This window comes from Schistocerca americana, chromosome 7 (assembly GCF_021461395.2).
Source record: "Schistocerca americana isolate TAMUIC-IGC-003095 chromosome 7, iqSchAmer2.1, whole genome shotgun sequence".
Taxonomy (NCBI): domain Eukaryota; kingdom Metazoa; phylum Arthropoda; class Insecta; order Orthoptera; family Acrididae; genus Schistocerca; species Schistocerca americana.
Genome location: NC_060125.1, coordinates 195509998 through 195516977, shown reverse-complemented (window position 1 = coordinate 195516977; position 6980 = coordinate 195509998).

Here is a 6980-nt window from a genome sequence, read left to right as displayed (position 1 = left end):
TGCGATTTTCTTTGCTTAGTAGAGATAACTGGAGTGTGTTGCATTATCATGTTGGAATTTGAACTTTGCGCCATTTTTCTGGGGGAGGGGGGCGTGAAACTTCCCCGCCAAAATTCAAGCTTCCCGACAAATTCCGTCATCTTGGATGACGTAATCGCCGCCATCTTGGACAATGGTAGATAGTGCCAGAATACGCCTTGTCTCAATACTCTCCTACACCCTCCACAAAGGATTTCTTGTGAATGGAGCATTCTGATTGTTTCTTACTGAATTTACCCACCAAACTGCTGCTGCTGCAGGTGTGGGAGCACTGTCTGCCATTTTCTGCAGATGAGACTTTCAGTGGAAAAACTCTTTTGTACAGATCATAAAGAAAAATCACACAGCAGTCATAGGCCACTGACAATTAAACCCCGCAAAAGTTGTCTACAGACCATGAAATATGGAAAGACGCTTCCTCAATCACACTACTCTGCAACTGTCGAGGATAGCTTGAATATTTCAGCAGGAAACCGATCTTTGACCAGGCTGTGTCACCCCATATCGATGAGGTAAACACACAGTTCATATACTGCACTGTACAAAATCATCACTTCTGCAACAATAACGAGAACTCAACTCAATTCCTAGTAAACTTTCTGATATACAGCAACAATTACAGGGCAACAGTGCGCCTCGTAATTTTGTCCCAGAACAGCAGGAAAATTCGTTTGCATACCAGCAACAACAGCCCTCATTCTTATCTTCACAGGCTCCATTTGCACGAGATTACCCTGTACAAAGTAGTACCTTGCCAGGCAATTTCCTTTGCCCCATGATGCTCTTTCTTTTCCACACCAGGACAATGTAGATTATAAACACTTCCTGTCAATTAAGAAATTTAAAGCGTTTTGGAATAACCCAAATGATTTACATCCTCTTGCTTGGATTCAGCAATTCACATTCGCTTTTCCTCCAAACTTGCCAGTGGCACATCAATTAGAACTTGTCTGCAGTTTCTTGGAGGGTGAACCTGCAATGCGAATGAGATACATTGCACGGCAATGTTTGTCTTTACAGTTATTCCAACAACAGTTTCTTGATGCTTACTGGAATCCCGCCTCACAGTGTGCTGTGAAAGACTAGTTGCTGAATATGACACCTTTTTATAACTCACAATATTTTGACCACATGGTTCAACAGAATCAACATTTAACTGGACCTTACAGCCCTTCTGATCTCATTCAGCTTTGTATTTCAAAATTACCTAGATCATTGAGAGTTCCGTTGCTGACAGGGAGTCGCACAGAAAACTTGAACACTTTTCGTGATGTTTTACAGCTTCTTGAACTGGATGAAACACACAATCCATGATCTAGTCAACACTCTTTCCCGAAAACACAAAAGAATAGTGACAACCGTTTCTGTAATAACAGCAGGCAGTTTCCGAATAATATACTTCAATATGGAAATGCAAGATGCTTTCTTCCACAACCCCAATATCAGCAGAATGTTGTGAATGTCTACACATCCAGGAATCAAAATTATCATCCCGGCGGTACGGTAACAACCAGAGAAACTGGGAGACTCAGCGGAATAATTCCAACACTTCTTTTGTACAAAGAAACCACATGTGGTACCAGAACCGCCATCAACCATATGGAACCAATGATGACAAACCTTTGATCGCCCACCCACTCATCAGGACAGTCAACAAAATTTTTCAAATCGTAATGATAATTATCCAAGTCATAATCAGAGACAAACAAATGACAGTCGACAGAATTATGGCAATGACAGACGAGTACCATTTCATCAACCTGATTCCCATTGCCACCTCAGACATGATTTCAAGAATTCATCAGGTAGAACAGTACAGTTAGTAGAAGTTCGTCCACCAAATCCCTGAAACAATGGAGAGCATCAGCATGAAACAGAACACCAACAATAGCAATTAATTGCTCTGCCTACCGCATGCTCGCTGCAGTGTGAGCGGTGCCATGATTCTTCTGAAAATTTTACATCACATGTCATCCGTTGTGACGATGTACGAGAGGACGTTCTGCTGGAAAAAATTGAACTACAACCAATTGTTCATCATCCCCTCATTAATATTTCAATAGGCACACACAAATTCTCTGCAGTACTTGATTCGGGTTCTCCCATTTTTGTTATTAATGCAGCCGCTTTTCAAAAATTCACCGCTGTTGCTACCATTCCAACACTTCCACCTTAGCATGCTGAGGTCAGAGGTGCTGTTCCTGGCAAAAGTGTAGATATTAAACAGCAATGTTATCTGCAATTTCAAGTCAATACACATTTTTTATATGCAACATTCTTAATAGTTCCGCTTCTCATTACAGACGTCATTCTGGGGATCGATTTTTTGAACAAATACAAAGTAATTCTAAATTTTGAAGATTATTGGATTCATCTCTGTGATGATGGAGTTTGTTTCTTTTTGGACTTTGACAAACATTTGTTGAAAGCAGAACAAACCTTAACAAAATTAATTTCATTCAGTCTCAGCTCCCATCGGATGTAACACTGACGTCAATTCTGTTCCTTCACCAAACATTGACAAAGACGATACAACACCAGACATTAGTGACATTATTCAGGATAAAATCAAGGAAGTTGATTCAGCTTCAGTTCAAGAATAGGAATATTTATATGTCATTTTACCTGAGTTTTCCCATGTTTTTGACGCAGCTCCAGGCACAATCTCAGATTTTTATATAAACTTCAAGTAAAACCCCATACCCCTTTTGCTATTCCACCTTACCTGATACCATTAGTTCAGTGTGACAAAGTCAAACAGGAAACCCAATCTATGTTAGCTCACAATATTATTGAACCTGCTACCAGTCAATACAATTCCCCAATACATGCTGTGCCTAAACAGGATGGTTTAATTCGTCTTGTTTCGGATTCAAGACAGATCAATATGATCATTGTACCAGAGACAGATAGGCCATAGTTCCATTTGCGCACTTGGCGATGTACTCATCAGACTCACAAAATTTCCCCCATTTTTGTCTCCAAATCCCGCACAGAGGTTAATGAAGGGATTGGTGAAATTATTTAAGATCTTTTGTCATGCAAAACATAATGATTGGGACAAATACCTTCACATGATTCGGGATGTAATAAATTCATTACTAAATACTTCCACACAGTTGTCTCCACATCTCGTTTTAAAGAATCAACATTCGCTTGACAAGATTAAAGAGATCATATGTTTCCTGCAGTCTTGCTGCCTACAGCATCACGAGATTATTCAAATTGCATTACAAAGTTTTAAGTGAGCTGCTGACCTACGACTGCACCAATTGAAGTCACCAAAGAGGAATATTTCTTTTCAAGTAGGAGACAATGTTCTGGTCCGCTCCCACAGGCTATCCAATAAAGCCTGCCATGTATGTCAAAAATTCTTTCTGTTATATAATGGTCCATATCGAGTAGTCTGTACAACACATCCTAATGCCCTTGAAATCCAAACCATACATACAAAAAAATCATGTGGTGTACATCATATCACAAACTCCAAACACTTCATTGAATAGACAGTACTGTTTCCTTTGGGAACATTTTGGGTTTCACTACTTCGGTTTATTACAGTAAATCCCAGCTATGTATGTCCAGCTATTTTATTTATATTATTTCTCCCTGTCCCAGGCATTGTTTGCAGACGTGTAGCGCCTCTGCAGCAGTAGCTTGGAACCCAATTATGGCCTGTGTCGCACAAATTCCTGTCACAGCTGGCGGTAGGCCACTGATTGTTTCTCTAACAGTGGATACAACACGCACCACTGGCGGGACAGACCTTTTTCATGTCGTTAGGCCTGTGCCATATGAATTCTACTCACAGGTGGCAGTCAGCCATCCAGGTATATTTCCACTCGTAGCCCCAACAAGCACATGAGCAGAACAGAATTTTTTTCACATCGTTAGGCCTGTGTCAAGCGCATTTCTTTTCCAGTGTGCAAGCGTTCAGAATATTTCCCTGTGTAAAAGCTCCAACTAACACCACGTGTGTTCTGTTCTTGCGTTATGATAAAGACATGAGTTCGGAGACATCTTTTTCTGGAGGCAGCTTAGTAGTGTTACCTGTTTTCTTTCCTGCACCTTATAGGTTTCTCACTTATTGTAATAACCTGGGATTATTTCAGTACATTACTGATGAATTACATTTCTGTGAAACTCTTTTCATACTGGCGTTTGAATTTGACATTACAGTTGAGAATTTCGGTCATCAAATTGATGTTGATACTTTCTACATGATACCTTTGCTCCTGTTTTTTTTCTTGGTTGATCACCTCTGTTACTTTGCGATGCCTACATTGAACTATATTTATATTATATAATGAGACTAACTGTAACAAGATTTTGTCGTAATGAAGGCCACTTTGTACGTTGATGTTAAGCTAGTCGTACCAATTTTCCTGAAGTTTACTTAAGGTTTTCGTGCTAAAGGAGGTAATATGAGTATTGACAATGTATATAAGAAAATGAGATGTGGTTCATGCTACAAAAATGTTGGAAATGGCAGTTTTTGTATAGACTTAAATTTTTAATTATATATATATATATATATATATATATATATATATATATATATATATAGAGAGAGAGAGAGAGAGAGAGAGAGAGAGGGGGGGGGGGGGGAGGGAGAGAGAGAGAGAGAGATCAACATTGTGTTTAAATCTAACAGCCTGAACCATAATCCACATCCTTTGCTTGTACTGATTATGAAAATGAGTAGTAAAGTAAAATTACACACCAAATGAAAGAATGTAAAGAAAATGAGGCCTCTATGCAATATATATGTGGTGTTCATGATTTGAATCGATTCTGGTATAACTTAAGTTATCAGAGTGAAGTTATTTCAAATAACTAATTTTATGCCATTGCCCAACTGGCATTATTCAAATCAAGATATAATTTCGTTAGGTAAACATCAGGGGCAAATTTAATTTTTCAGTACCATCTTAATGCCGTTGCACAAACAGCATTATTCTCTTAAACTTGATTGCTGAGTGAAATACATATTTCATTATTGGCAAAAATGGAGGAGTGCACGAAACAAATTTGCAGACGCAGTCAGATGCAGGTTTGTTGAATAATTATTTTGGAACAATTTTATCTTTGATACTTTTACTAATTAAAAAGGAAACAATTTTGGGTTAGATACTTTCATTTTCCATCCCAATGAACCATGGACCTTGCCGTTGGTGGGGAGGCTTGTGTGCCTCATGTATACAGATAGCTGTAGCGTCGGTACAACCACAATGGAGGGTTAACTGTTGAGAGGCCAGACAAATGTGTGGTTCGTGAAGAGGGGCAGCAATGATCTGGCCTTGTAACACTAACCAAAACGGCCTTGCTATGCTGGTACTGTGAACAGCTGAAAGCAAGGGGAAACTACAGCCGTAATTTTTCATGAGGGCATGCAGCTTTGATGGAGTAGCATGGAGAGCTGCATCAAACCAGTCTCTGGACTGAAGACCTTAACAACAACAACAACAACAACAACAACAACTTCCACTTTTAAAGATAATTTTGAACATGATACTTTCAGTAGAACAGTTAGAAAATGCAACAGATCTACTAAAGAGACAACTTGCACTATGTTTCTCCGCCCTCTTCTGGAGTACTGCTGTCAGGAGTGGGATCCACAACAGGTAGAATAGATCAAAAAAGTTTAAAGAAGGCCAGTCGTTTTGTATTTTCACGAAATAGGAGAGACTGCCACAGATATGATAGGCGAATTGGGGTGTCAATCATCAAAACAAAGGCATTTTTCGTTGTGGTAGGATTTTCTCATGAAATTTCAGTCGCCAACTTTCTCCTCATAGTGTGAAAAATACTTTGTTGGCGCCCACCTACATAGGGAGGAATGTTCATCACAGTAAAATATGAGAAATTAGAGCTCTTAAGAAAAGGTAAACGCGTTTGTGTTTCCTGAGCGCTGTTCGAGAGGAGAACAGTAGAGATATAGCTTGAAGGTGATCCTGTGAACACTCTGCCAGGCACTTAACTGCCAATTGCAGAGTCATCATGTAGATGAGGATGGTTTACAAGCAGTCGAGGTGGTTTATGTCCCGCATTTATAACTTCTTCAAATGTGAATCTGAAAGCGATACTTCTTTTTTTGACATTTCGAAAACTCAACAACGAACTACAGAGGCATATGTCGGCATGAGAACTGTACAGAGAACACTAAACAAAAGTGTTGAAGCTGTAGAAACCTCAGGATAATTTGATTTCGTGTCCCCTGAAAATCATCTAAATTGTAATAAACCTGTAACACAAATAGATGGTTTTGAAAACGATATTTTAAAGCACTCCGTCTTTGAAATGTGTATAAGAAGGGAATACCCAACATTACAAAAACTTGTTACACTTATGCCTGAGCAAATTGGCTTCAAAGGTATGGCTTCGTCAATGTAAAGAATTTTAAAATACATTGGTTTTCAACATGTTAAGAAGAGAGTTTTTAATTAAAAGAAGTGACATAGAAGCTGCACGAAGCACGTCCGTTATAAAGATACAAGAGGAGGAGGTAGGTCTACAGTGTATTACCTTGATGAAACTTGGGTGAATCAGAATCATTCCATGAATACCTGTTTGAGAGTGAGTGATGGTACTGGCGGTTTTATAGATCCCTTAGGGAAAAGGTTCTCGGATACTTATTCAACATGCTGGCTCTTCTTCTGATTTGGTTCCTAAGAGTAAACTTGTATTTAGGTGTAAGAAAATCAGTAGTGACCACCATTCAGAAATGAACGTTGTCACTTTCAAGAAGTGATTCACTGAACAATTATTGCCATACCTAGCTTCGAAGTCAGTCACTGTAATTACCGTGCCACTTATCATTCAGCTGTTACAGAGAAATGACCAATTACAACCACCAGGAAAGGGGATATTGTGCTCTGGCTGAAAAATAAAAGTATTCCCAGACAATGTAAGCCAGACTCGTGCTGAACTCCTGCTGCTCG